The following is a 13,422-nucleotide window of genomic DNA, read 5'->3' on the forward strand; positions in this document are numbered from 1 at the left end:
ATGGTTCTTCGGGAAAGTTGGCATCAAATATATTCAGCTCTGAGAATTAAAATACCACGGACTGTTCTTTCTACGCTTTACGCGCTCGAGTGTTTTTCCATTCCGGATGAGAACTGCTTAGTTTTACATTTTGCTAAGTGCTATTCTTGAGAAAAAGGAAATGCAGAAAAGGTCTTAAGTACGGTATTTGAATAAAGAAGGATGTTCACATAGCCAAAATGATCGCTGAGAAAGATTCAAGACCCTTATGGAGATAAAACAAAGAACTTCTCCCCTTTTGGAAGACCCAGGACAAGTGATGGGCAAACCTAAACAGTAAAGTTTGGGGACTGAACTGAACACCTTCCTTTAGGGCATGGACCCCAAACATGGCCTTCTCAAGGAAGTCTGTGTTACTGTTCAGGTTCGGGACCCCAAACATTGGATGTTTCATCTGCATGATGAGAAACACCGGCGGCTCTGATTTGCTGTAAGATCATTATCGCCAGTCAGTGAAAAGTTTACCTCCGGTCTCAAAGGCGTTGGCTGATGAGAGAGTACTGTTCCCATTAGCCTATGCCTGCTGCTAATAACAGCGAGACAGGGTGGCAGCTGGTGGAAGTATTCATCAGTTATCGCCTGCGCTATAAATAAATTTATTTTTTTTTAAATGACGTGAGGCCTGTTCTATTTTTTATCACCAGCCAGGCAAAACTGACAGCTGCAGGCTGCAACCCTCAGCTGTCAGCTTTATCTTGGCTGGTTATCAAGAATAGAGAGGTCCCCACACCGTATTTTGTGATTATTTGAATAAATAATTTTAAAAACCGCCGTGGGGTCCCTCCCATTTTTGACAACCAACCAAGCTAAAGAAGACAGCAGGGGGTTTGTATTCTCAGGCTGGTAAGAGGCCATGGATATTGATCCCCCAAGCCTCAGAGGCAGTGTTTGCCACGCTTTCATAGAGATAACATCGTGGCAAACAATGGATGTGTGGGCCTCCCATTTGTCTGGATGCTGTCCAGGTTTGGGTTTTGGTACTATTCGGATACCAGAACCAAACTTTTTTTTACATATTTGGCGAAACCCGAACATCCTGGGGTTCGCCCATCACTACACAGGACACCTGTACATTACACAGAGCGGTCACTCATGTTCATGCATCCTGTGTAATTCCTTACACCGCCATGGTGGTAGGGAAATGTAACACTTGCTCTACTCCTAGCCGAAGTATAAAACTGTTGGAGATTATCAGCTCATGTCTGAAGGACCCTTCAAAAAAAATTGGGATTTCCTATTAAACATACTGTAGAATTCTCTTGATCTCTCCGCTCCATCAGCAAGGCCCTTATTCCAAGTTACTACTACTCTATAAATGAAACCTTCTAACATTGCTCCCAAAGAAGGAAGAGGAGGTCATACTCATGAATTGATTAGCTCGTAATACTGCCTAGAGGCAAAATTTTGTAATGCAGCATCGTCATTTCTTCACCAGATTAACACTGATACTTGTTGGTATTAAAATGTGAACATTTCGTAGGATTATTAATTATATATGAGGTAGCTGATGGACTCATCACTGGTTTCTATCTGCCAAAATCCAAATGCCTTGATCTAATTTGGTCGATTAATATCACATTTATTCAAGGTCAATCTAGTGTACATTATTATACATTGATCTCTCTCCAGACTATAATACAATAATGTAAAAAAATAAATATATTAATCCGGACGTTATTAGTTTCACACAGACTGACTCTTGTCTGGCCGTCCGGTCTTCACTGGGCCATCTTCAGCGTATCCCAGTACTTGTTTCCCGCACAGACTGACTCTTGTCTGGCCGTCCGATCTTCACTGGGCCATCTTCAGCTTATCCCAGTACTTGTCTCCCGCACAGACTGACTCTTGTCTGGCCGTCCGGTCTTCACTGGGCCATCTTCAGTGTATCCCAGTACTTGTCTCCCACACAGACTGACTCTTGTCTGGCCGTCCGGTCGTCACTGGGCCATCTTCAGCTTATCCCAATACTTGTCTCCTGCAAAGACTGACTCTTGTCTGGCCGTCCGGTCTTCACTGGGCCATCTTCAGCGTATCCCAGTACTTGTTTCCCGCACAGACTGACTCTTGTCTGGCCGTCCGATCTTCACTGGGCCATCTTCAGCTTATCCCAGTACTTGTCTCCCGCACAGACTGACTCTTGTCTGGCCGTCCGGTCTTCACTGGGCCATCTTCAGCTTATCCCAGTACTTGTCTCCCGCACAGACTGACTCTTGTCTGGCCGTCCGGTCTTCACTGGGCCATCTTCAGCGTATCCCAGTACTTGTCTCACACACAGACTGACTCTTGTCTGGCCGTCCGGTCTTCACTGGGCCATCTTCAGCTTATCCCAGTACTTGTCTCCCGCACAGACTGACTCTTGTCTGGCCGTCCGGTCTTCACTGGGCCATCTTCAGCTTATCCCAGTACTTGTCTCCCGCACAGACTGACTCTTGTCTGGCCGTCCGGTCTTCACTGGGCCATCTTCAGCATATCCAAGTACTTGTCTCCCGCACAGACTGACTCTTGTCTGGCCGTCCGGTCTTCACTGGGCCATCTTCAGCCTCTCCCAGTGCCCGACGTCTTCAACATCTACTGTGCAAACTTGGCAGGTCTTGTGATCTGGAGGATGATGAAGATGGCCCAATGTCGACCCACCATCCAAGCAGAAAACAGATGAGGATCAGGGGAGTATTAATTTCTACTAATTTGTAACCCCTTTCTGCCAGGTTTGAATCCAGCAAAAGGACAAACGCACTTTTTTTTTGGAAGTTTTTTGCAAATCGAATCACTAAAAATCAGAATTCTGGCAAATCAGAATTTTTAGTGAAATTGAAGGCTAGTGCGATTCACTTCTAAACAGATCATCTCTTCTAGCAACCAATCCTGTGCCAGCTTTCACTTTATTTAGGATTTAATAAATTGGATATTGGCAAAACTACAATTTTTTTTTTCTCTTTTCCACTTCTTTTGTATAAAGTCTCCAGTAATTAATCATCCCATTGTTGCCAGAACCCATAGGGTCTTCTATCAGCCTCAATGCTTCTGTTCACATGAAAGTATTGACTGAAGCGCATCGAATACGCCGAGGTAACAAGAAGTCATTAAAAATGAGCCAGAAGCTGACAATGCCACCGATATAATCACCGGCGCTCATGCATTAAGTAATTGTGCTGTATATGTGAAGAGCTCGTTACTCCTTCCAAGACTCAATCTACGACTCCACAAGCCGCCATTTCCAATAGCCGGATCAATACATTACCAAACTGAGCCGAACGTAAGACAAGAGCTGCGCTCATCGTGGACGCAGAAACATATCCCTATGATTTGGTATTACGTAACATCTGGAGGCCTCCTGACACGTGGGCCTCTTCGATGGAGGACGCGGAGGTCAATCAATGTTTCATGACACTATTTTAAAGCTATTTTTTGCCGGGATTAAAGGATTTTACAGTGAAGCACAAACACGTCCTGACTCAAGTATATTGTATTGACTATGGAGTATTCCTAGAAGAACGATTACAAAAAAAGGGATTTGCCACTGATCGGGTCTAAAATTTATTCACTGGATTACGGAATATTATGAAAATCTATACTTGATGTCTCAGCTCCGAAAGGCCCGGGGTGGTTTGTATTAGCAGTATATATTGATCCAGCACAGCGGGTCATTCAAGACTTTACTATTCCTATAGGATATACTATTTATAGGAAAGAGATTTAAAGGGGACATTTTCCTTTCCCTTATCTGCATGTATTTGGAGTGAAAATCAGTTTTGCTGTTGGGTCTTTTAAAAATGTGGCACCGTTTGGCTTTAACAAGATTTTTTAATTTCCCTCCTCATCTTTGGTCACAAGAAGATGTATGAGCGGTCACGTGGGGCCGCTGATTACAGTCATGAATATGCGGCTCCACCTCCCATAGGGGTGGAGCCGCATATTCATCACTGTAAATGAGCGGCCCTACGTGACCGCTCATACAGTAGAAGGTGCGGCCAGGACAGGAAGCAGCGCCAGCAAGGGAGCCGGGTGAATATTTTAAGAACAGCGGGCGGGCGCACAGGAGGTGGGAGGGGGGTGGGGACATGGACCTTTATTTTAAACACGAGAAACAAAAAAAAAAAGGATTTATCATATCTTCTTTACAGCAAACGCTGCTGCAGAGAAGATAAGAATCGCGGATTCAGCACCAGTGGGGGGGGGGGACAGCGCTTACTGTAGCGCTGTCTCCTGCACGGCACACGGACTGCACACGGACAACGTCCGTGTGCGGTATGTGTTTTACACGGACCCATTGACTTTAATGGGTCCGTGTAATCCGTGCGCTCCCACGAACACTGACATGTCTCCGTGTTTGGCACACGGAGACACGGTCCGCAAAAAATCAATGACATCTGCACAGATGCATTGATTTTAATGTGTCTACGTGTGTCAGTGTCTCTCCGGTACGTGAGGAAAGTGTCACCTCACGTACCGGAGCCACTGACGTGTGAAACAGGCCTTAAATCAACTTAGTTCTTGAAATTTTTCAACTGCAGGTTCATATAATACAAAAGTTTGTTTGTAGTCTGTAACCAAAGAGCAGCTACAGGCAAAACCTTTGCGCATAGGTCTGTACTGAAACACAGTAAGATAGATATTTGCAACATTCATTTTTTTTTATTTAAAAAAAACAAGGTTTCTAAGGTTGCCGCTGGCCAAATTCTCTTTTACGATAGATACCATGACAGACGTGTAACATACATGATACTAATATCATTTACATTTTTTTTTTTAAACATGCTGTCATCCAGTCAATTTAGACATTCGCTGTATGATGAATTTGAAGACAGAAAATCATTACGATCTGCTATAAATGTATCACTCGGGGGCATTCACAGATCTGATACACTGGTTACATCCTAGTGTCATGTATCCCTCAGATGTATCCACAAGGGAACAGATCAAGGTGTTTACAGAACATCAAAAGGTTATAAAGAGATGTAAGCGAAGGATTTATGTTCTCAGATCTCATGCTCCTCACCCCAAACGATGACAATCGCATTGTCCCTATCGCATTTTTGTTACATTTGTAAAAATATCAAACAACAGCATATTCCGTAATTCCTATTTCTCTGCCGGCACCATTGGTGCAAATTTTCAGAAAGAAGCCTGAGCCATTTTTGCATCATTTTTTGAGGCATTGTTTTTCTACAGTAAGTAGATGACAGGCAGGGGGAGAGGAGGGGGATGCAGCTGCAGCTTCTCTCTCTCTCTGCGGCAGTGAGGCTGCAATCTGTTAAATAGGTGGGGAAAGATTGGAATTGCTCAGAGCCCACAGCAAAGCTTTTACATCACACCCACCCACTGGGGCATTTATATATCATGATGCATTATATATAATATACAACTGCAGCTGCCTAGGGAGTGATGATGTTTTGCAAAATATTTTCCATATCTGTATATCTGTGCTTATTTCAGTGAATGGAACTAGTTTACATACAAAGGCTTTAAAACCTGAAACACAATACTGTTAACAGCTGGGGGTTTGTTTCAATTGTAACCAAGCAAAGCAATCAAATTCTCTGGCCTGATACATTGAGACAAAAGATGTTTGAGCAGTTACAATTCAGTTAAGAATTTTTCAACTCATTGACATAAAAGAGACAAAAAACACAGAGAAAAAAAAAAAGGAACGAATACAAAAAAGTTAATAACATAGTAACATAGTAACATAGTTAGTAAGGCCGAAAAAAGACATTTGTCCATCCAGTTCAGCCTATATTCCATCATAATAAATACCCAGATCTATGTCCTTCTACAGAACCTAATAATTGTATGATACAATATTGTTCTGCTCCAGGAAGACATCCAGGCCTCTCTTGAACCCCTCGACTGAGTTCGCCATCACCACCTCCTCAGGCAAGCAATTCCAGATTCTCACTGCCCTAACAGTAAAGAATCCTCTTCTATGTTGGTGGAAAAACCTTCTCTCCTCCAGACGCAAAGAATGCCCCCTTGTGCCCGTCACCTTCCTTGGTATAAACAGATCCTCAGCGAGATATTTGTACTGTCCCCTTATATACTTATACATGGTTATTAGATCGCCCCTCAGTCGTCTTTTTTCTAGACTAAATAATCCTAATTTCGCTAATCTATCTGGGTATTGTAGTTCTCCCATCTCCTTTATTAATTTTGTTGCCCTCCTTTGTACTCTCTCTAGTTCCATTATATCCTTCCTGAGCACCGGTGCCCAAAACTGGACACAGTACTCCATGTGCGGTCTAACTAGGGATTTGTACAGAGGCAGTATAATGCTCTCATCATGTGTATCCAGACCTCTTTTAATGCACCCCATGATCCTGTTTGCCTTGGCAGCTGCTGCCTGGCACTGGCTGCTCCAGGTAAGTTTATCATTAACTAGGATCCCCAAGTCCTTCTCCCTGTCAGATTTACCCAGTGGTTTCCCGTTCAGTGTGTAATGGTGATATTGATTCCCTCTTCCCATGTGTATAACCTTACATTTATCATTGTTAAACCTCATCTGCCACCTTTCAGCCCAAGTTTCCAACTTATCCAGATCCATCTGTAGCAGAATACTATCTTCTCTTGTATTAACTGCTTTACATAGTTTTGTATCATCTGCAAATATCGATATTTTACTGTGTAAACCTTCTACCAGATCATTAATGAATATGTTGAAGAGAACAGGTCCCAATACTGACCCCTGCGGTACCCCACTGGTCACAGCGACCCAGTTAGAGACTATACCATTTATAACCACCCTCTGCTTTCTATCACTAAGCCAGTTACTAACCCATTTGCACACATTTTCCCCCAGACCAAGCATTCTCATTTTGTGTACCAACCTCTTGTGCGGCACGGTATCAAACGCTTTGGAAAAATCGAGATATACCACGTCCAATGACTCACCGTGGTCCAGTCTATAGCTTACCTCTTCATAAAAACTGATTAGATTGGTTTGACAGGAGCGATTTCTCATAAACCCATGCTGATATGGAGTTAAACAGTTATTCTCATTGAGATAATCCAGAATAACATCCCTCAGAAACCCTTCAAATATTTTACCAACAATAGAGGTTAGACTTACTGGCCTATAATTTCCAGGTTCACTTTTAGAGCCCTTTTTGAATATTGGCACCACATTTGCTATGCGCCAGTCCTGCGGAACAGACCCTGTCGCTATAGAGTCACTAAAAATAAGAAATAATGGTTTATCTATTACATTACTTAGTTCTCTTAGTACTCGTGGGTGTATGCCATCCGGACCCGGAGATTTATCTATTTTAATCTTATTTAGCCGGTTTCGCACCTCTTCTTGGGTTAGATTGGTGACCCTTAATATAGGGTTTTCATTGTTTCTTGGGATTTCACCTAGCATTTCATTTTCCACCGTGAATACCGTGGAGAAGAAGGTGTTTAATATGTTAGCTTTTTCCTCGTCATCTACAACCATTCTTTCCTCACTATTTTTTAAGGGGCCTACATTTTCAGTTTTTATTCTTTTACTATTGATATAGTTGAAGAACAGTTTGGGATTAGTTTTACTCTCCTTAGCAATGTGCTTCTCTGTTTCCTTTTTGGCAGCTTTAATTAGTTTTTTAGATAAAGTATTTTTCTCCCTATAGTTTTTTAGAGCTTCAATGGTGCCATCCTGCTTTAGTAGTGCAAATGCTTTCTTTTTACTGTTAATTGCCTGTCTTACTTCTTTGTTTAGCCACATTGGGTTTTTCCTATTTCTAGTCCTTTTATTCCCACAAGGTATAAACCGCTTACACTGCCTATTTAGGATGTTCTTAAACATTTCCCATTTATTATCTGTATTCTCATTTCTGAGGATATTGTCCCAGTCTACCAGATTAAGGGCATCTCTAAGCTGTTCAAACTTTGCCTTCCTAAAGTTCAGTGTTTTTGTGACTCCCTGACAAGTCCCCCTAGTGAAAGACAGGTGAAACTGCACAATATTGTGGTCGCTATTTCCTAAATGCCCAACCACCTGCAGATTTGTTATTCTGTCAGGTCTATTAGATAGTATTAGGTCTAAAAGTGCTGCTCCTCTGGTTGGATTCTGCACCAATTGTGAAAGATAATTTTTCTTGGTTATTAGCAGAAACCTGTTGCCTTTATGGGTTTCACAGGTTTCTGTTTCCCAGTTAATATCCGGGTAGTTAAAGTCCCCCATAACCAGGACCTCATTATGGGTTGCAGCTTCATCTATCTGCTTTAGAAGTAGACTTTCCATGCTTTCTGTTATATTTGGGGGTTTGTAACAGACCCCAATGAGAATTTTGTTACCATTTTTCCCTCCATGAATTTCAACCCATATGGACTCGACATCCTCATTCCCTTCGCTAATATCCTCCCTTAAAGTGGATTTTAGACAAGACTTTACATAGAGACAAACCCCTCCTCCTCTCCGATTTTTACGATCCTTTCTAAACAGGCTGAATAGAAATGTTCCAGAACTTTTAATTATGAAGCGAGCAAGTCAATAAATGCAGCCAAAACCTTGGGCAATTGATACATATTTTTGTATCAAAATGTCAATATTTTTATATTGAAACTTACAGATGTATCCCGCAAATCCTGACATGGTTTGGCACAGACTTTAAGCTTCTCTGCAGCACGTCACGTATCGAATTGTTTATCAATATTCCCATGCAATCGCTTAGTGGGGATGAAGTGGTGGGTGCATCTCATAGAAGAATCAGTTAATTATAACAGCACATCTCTAATTAACAGTTCAGATCCTGCACTCATTGCGCTAATGAGTCTAGATAACAGCCAAGCAATTATAGCGCCCCAGCCCCGCTGAAAGGGAGACACATCTGTAGGGTGTATTTATCAAGATGCTGGAAATCTTAAAAAAAAATGTTCACCATGGAGGAGGTCAGTCTGCACCAATCCACACACCACCGAGAACTCGAAAAATAAAAGATATCTACAGCAACATGACAACGTCTCATCACCTTCAAAGATTTATTATATTCTGGAACATAGGGAGCAGTTGTATAATAGATATATTCTTGTACATAGGGGCAGTATTATATTAGTTATATTCTTGTACATAGGGGCAGTATTATAGTAGTTATATTCTTGCACATAGGAGCAGTATCATAGTAGTTATATTCTTGTACATAGAGGCAGTATTATAGTAGTTATATTCTTGTACATAGGGGCAGTATTATAGTGGTTATATTCTTGTACATAGGGGCAGTATTATATTAGTTATATTCTTGTACATAGGGGCAGTATTATAGTAGTTATATTCTTGCACATAGGAGCAGTATCATAGTAGTTATATTCTTGTACATAGAGGCAGTATTATAGTAGTTATATTCTTGTACATAGGGGCAGTATTATAGTGGTTATATTCTTGTACATAGAGGCAGTATTATAGTAGTTATATTCTTGTACATAGGAGCAGTATTATAGTAGTTATATTCTTGCACATAGGAGCAGTATTATAGTAGTTATATTCTTGTACATAGGGGCAGTATTATAGTAGTTATATTCTTGTACATAGGAGCAGTATTATAGTAGTTATATTCTTGTACATAGGAGCAGTATTATAGTAGTTATATTCTTGTACATAGGAGCAGTATTATAGCAGTTATATTCTTGTACATAGGGGCAGTATTATAGTAGTTATATTCTTGTACATAGGAGACAGTATTATAGTAGTTATACTCTTGTACATAGGGGCAGTATTATAGGAGTTATTTTCTTGTACATAGGGGCAGTATTATAGTAGTTATATTCTTGTACATAGGGGCAGTATTATAGTAGTTATATTCTTGTACATAGAGAAGTATTATAGTAGTTATATTCCTGTACATAGGGGGCAGTATTATAGTAGTTATATTCTTGTACATAAGGGCAGTATTATAGTAGTTATATTCTTGTACATAGAGAAGAATTATAGTAGTTATATTCCTGTACATAGGGGGCAGTATTATAGTAGTTATATTCTTGTACATAGGAGCAGTATTATAGCAGTTATATTCCTGTACATAGGGGGCAGTATTATAGTAGTTATATTCTTGTACATAGGAGCAGTATTATAGTACTTATATTCTTGTACATAGGAGCAGTATTATAGTAGTTATATTCTTGTACATAGGAGCAGCATTCTAGTAGTTATATTCTTGTACATAGGAGACAGTATTATAGTAGTTATACTCTTGTACATAGGGGCAGTATTATAGGAGTTATTTTCTTGTACATAGGGGCAGTATTATAGTAGTTATATTCTTGTACATAGGGGCAGTATTACATTAGTTATATTCTTGTACATAGAGACGTATTATAGTAGTTATATTCCTGTACATAGGGGGCAGTATTATAGTAGTTATATTCTTGTACATAGGAGCAGTATTATAGTAGTTATATTCTTGTACATAGGAGCAGTATTATAGTAGTTATATTCTTGTACATAGGAGCAGCATTCTAGTAGTTATATTCTTGTACATAGGGGCAGTATTATAGTAGTTATATTCTTGTAAATAGGAGACAGTATTATAGTAGTTATATTCTTGTACATAGGGGCAGTATTATAGTAGTTATATTCTTGTACATAGGAGACAGTATTATAGTAGTTATATTCTTGTACATAGGGGCAGTATTATAGTAGTTATATTCTTGTACATAGGGGCAGTATTATAGTAGTTATATTCTTGTACATAGCAGCAGTATTATAGTAGTTATATTCTTGTACATAGGAGACAGTATTATAGTAGTTATATTCTTGTACATAGGGGCAGTATTATAGTAGTTATATTCTTGTACATAGGAGACAGTATTATAGTAGTTATATTCTTGTACATAGGGGCAGTATTATAGTAGTTATATTCTTGTACATAGGGGCAGTATTATAGTAGTTATATTCTTGTACATAGCAGCAGTATTATAGTAGTTATATTCTTGTACATAGGAGACAGTATTATAGTAGTTATACTCTTATACATAGGGGCAGTATTATAGGAGTTATTTTCTTGTACATAGGGGCAGTATTATAGTAGTTATATTCTTGTACATAGGAGCAGTATTATAGTAGTTATATTCTTGTACATAGGGGCAGTATTATAGTAGTTATATTCTTGTACATAGGAGACAGTATTATAGTAGTTATATTCTTGTACATAGGAGCAGTAGTATAGTAGTTATATTCTTGTACATAGGAGCAGTATTATAGTAGTTATATTCTTGTACATAGGAGACAGTATTATAGTAGTTATATTCTTGTACATAGGGGCAGTATTATAGTAGTTATATTCTTGTACATAGGAGACAGTATTATAGTAGTTATATTCTTGTACATAGGGGCAGTATTATAGTAGTTATATTCTTGTACATAGGGGCAGTATTATAGTAGTTATATTCTTGTACATAGCAGCAGTATTATAGTAGTTATATTCTTGTACATAGGAGCAGTATTATAGTAGTTATATTCTTGTACATAGAGGCAGTATTATAGTAGTTATATTCTTGTACATAGGAGCAGTATTATAGTAGTTATATTCTTGTACATAGGAGACAGTATTATAGTAGTTATACTCTTGTACATAGGGGCAGTATTATAGGAGTTATTTTCTTGTACATAGGGGCAGTATTATAGTAGTTATATTCTTGTACATAGGAGCAGTATTATAGTAGTTATATTTTTGCACATAGGGGCAGTATTATAGTAGTTATATTCTTGTACATAGGAGCAGTATTATAGGAGTTATTTTCTTGTACATAGGGGCAGTATTATAGTAGTTATACTCTTGTACATAGGAGCAGTATTATAGTAGTTATACTCTTGTACATAGGAGCAGTATTATAGGAGTTATTTTCTTGTACATAGGGGCAGTATTATAGTAGTTATATTCTTGTACATAGGGGCAGTATTATAGTAGTTATATTCTTGTACATAGTATAGTATGATGATTTTAATCTTTAAGGACTCCATAATAACAGGGTCTGTACCACAGGACTGGCGTATAGCAAATGGGGTGCCAATATTCAAAAAGGGGACAAAAACTGAACTCGGAAATTATCGGCCAGTAAGCTTCACCTCTACTGTTGGTAAAATCCTGGAGGGCATTCTAAGGGATGCTATACTGGAGTATCTGAAGAGGAATAACCTCATGACCCAGTATCAGCACGGGTTTACTAGGGACCGTTCATGTCAGACTAATTTGATCAGTTTCTATGAAGAGGATGTAGTGTATATGGACTTTTCAAAAGCTTTTGATACGGTGCCACACAAAAGGTTGATACATAAAATGAGAATAATGGGGATAGGGGAAAATATATGTAAGTGGGTTGAGAGCTGGCTCAGGGATAGGAAACAAAGGGTGGTTATTAATGGAGCACACTCGGACTGGGTAGCGGTTAGCAGTGGGGTACCACAGGGGTCAGTATTGGGCCCTCTTCTTTTTAACATATTTATTAATGACCTTGTAGGGGGCATACAGAGCAGAATTTCAATATTTGCAGATGACACTAAACTCTGCAGGGTAATCAATATAGAGGAGGACAATTTTATATTACAGGATGATTTATGTAACCTAGAAGCTTGGGCTGATAAATGGCAAATGAGCTTTAATGGGGATAAATGTAAGGTCATGCACTTGGGTAGAAGTAATAAGATGTATAATTATGTGCTTAATTCTAAAACTCTGGGCAAAACCGTCAATGAAAAAGACCTGGGTGTATGGGTGGATGACAAACTTAAATTCAGTGGCCAGTGTCAGGCAGCTGCTACAAAGGCAAATAAAATAATGGGATGCATTAAAAGAGGCATAGATGCTCATGAGGAGAACATAATTTTACCTCTATACAAGTCACTAGTTCGACCACACTTAGAATACTGTGCACAGTTCTGGTCTCCGGTGTATAAGAAAGACATAGCTGAACTGGAGCGGGTGCAGAGAAGAGCGACCAAGGTTATTAGAGGACTGGGGGGTCTGCAATACCAAGATAGGTTATTACACTGGGGGCTATTTAGTTTGGAAAAACGAAGACTAAGGGGTGATCTTATGTTAATGTATAAATATATGAGGGGACAGTACAAAGACCTTTCTGATGATCTTTTTAATCATAGACCTGAGACAGGGACAAGGGGCGTCCTCTACGTCTGGAGGAAAGAAGGTTTAAGCATAATAACAGACGCGGATTCTTTACTGTAAGAGCAGTGAGACTATGGAACTCTCTGCCGTATGATGGTGTAATGAGTGATTCATTACTTACATTTAAGAGGGGACTGGATACCTTTCTGGAAAAGTATAATGTTGCAGGGTATATACACTAGATTCCTTGATAGGGCGTTGATCCAGGGAACTAGTCTGATTGCCGTATGTGGAGTCGGGAAGGAATTTTTTTCCCCAATGTGGAGCTTTCTCTTTGCCACATGGGTTTTTTTTT

At 39.6% G+C, this 13,422-nt stretch overlaps 1 protein-coding gene across 2 annotated transcripts in view; it reads right to left on the bottom strand.

Annotated features, from left to right (window-relative positions):
* LSAMP (limbic system associated membrane protein) overlaps window positions 1-13,422 on the bottom strand; it is a 1,005,909-nt gene that overhangs the window by 742,575 nt on the left and 249,912 nt on the right. The window lies entirely within an intron of this gene.

The sequence above is a fragment of the Ranitomeya imitator genome, chromosome 3, assembly GCF_032444005.1.
Source record: "Ranitomeya imitator isolate aRanImi1 chromosome 3, aRanImi1.pri, whole genome shotgun sequence".
In the NCBI taxonomy this organism is placed as follows: domain Eukaryota; kingdom Metazoa; phylum Chordata; class Amphibia; order Anura; family Dendrobatidae; genus Ranitomeya; species Ranitomeya imitator.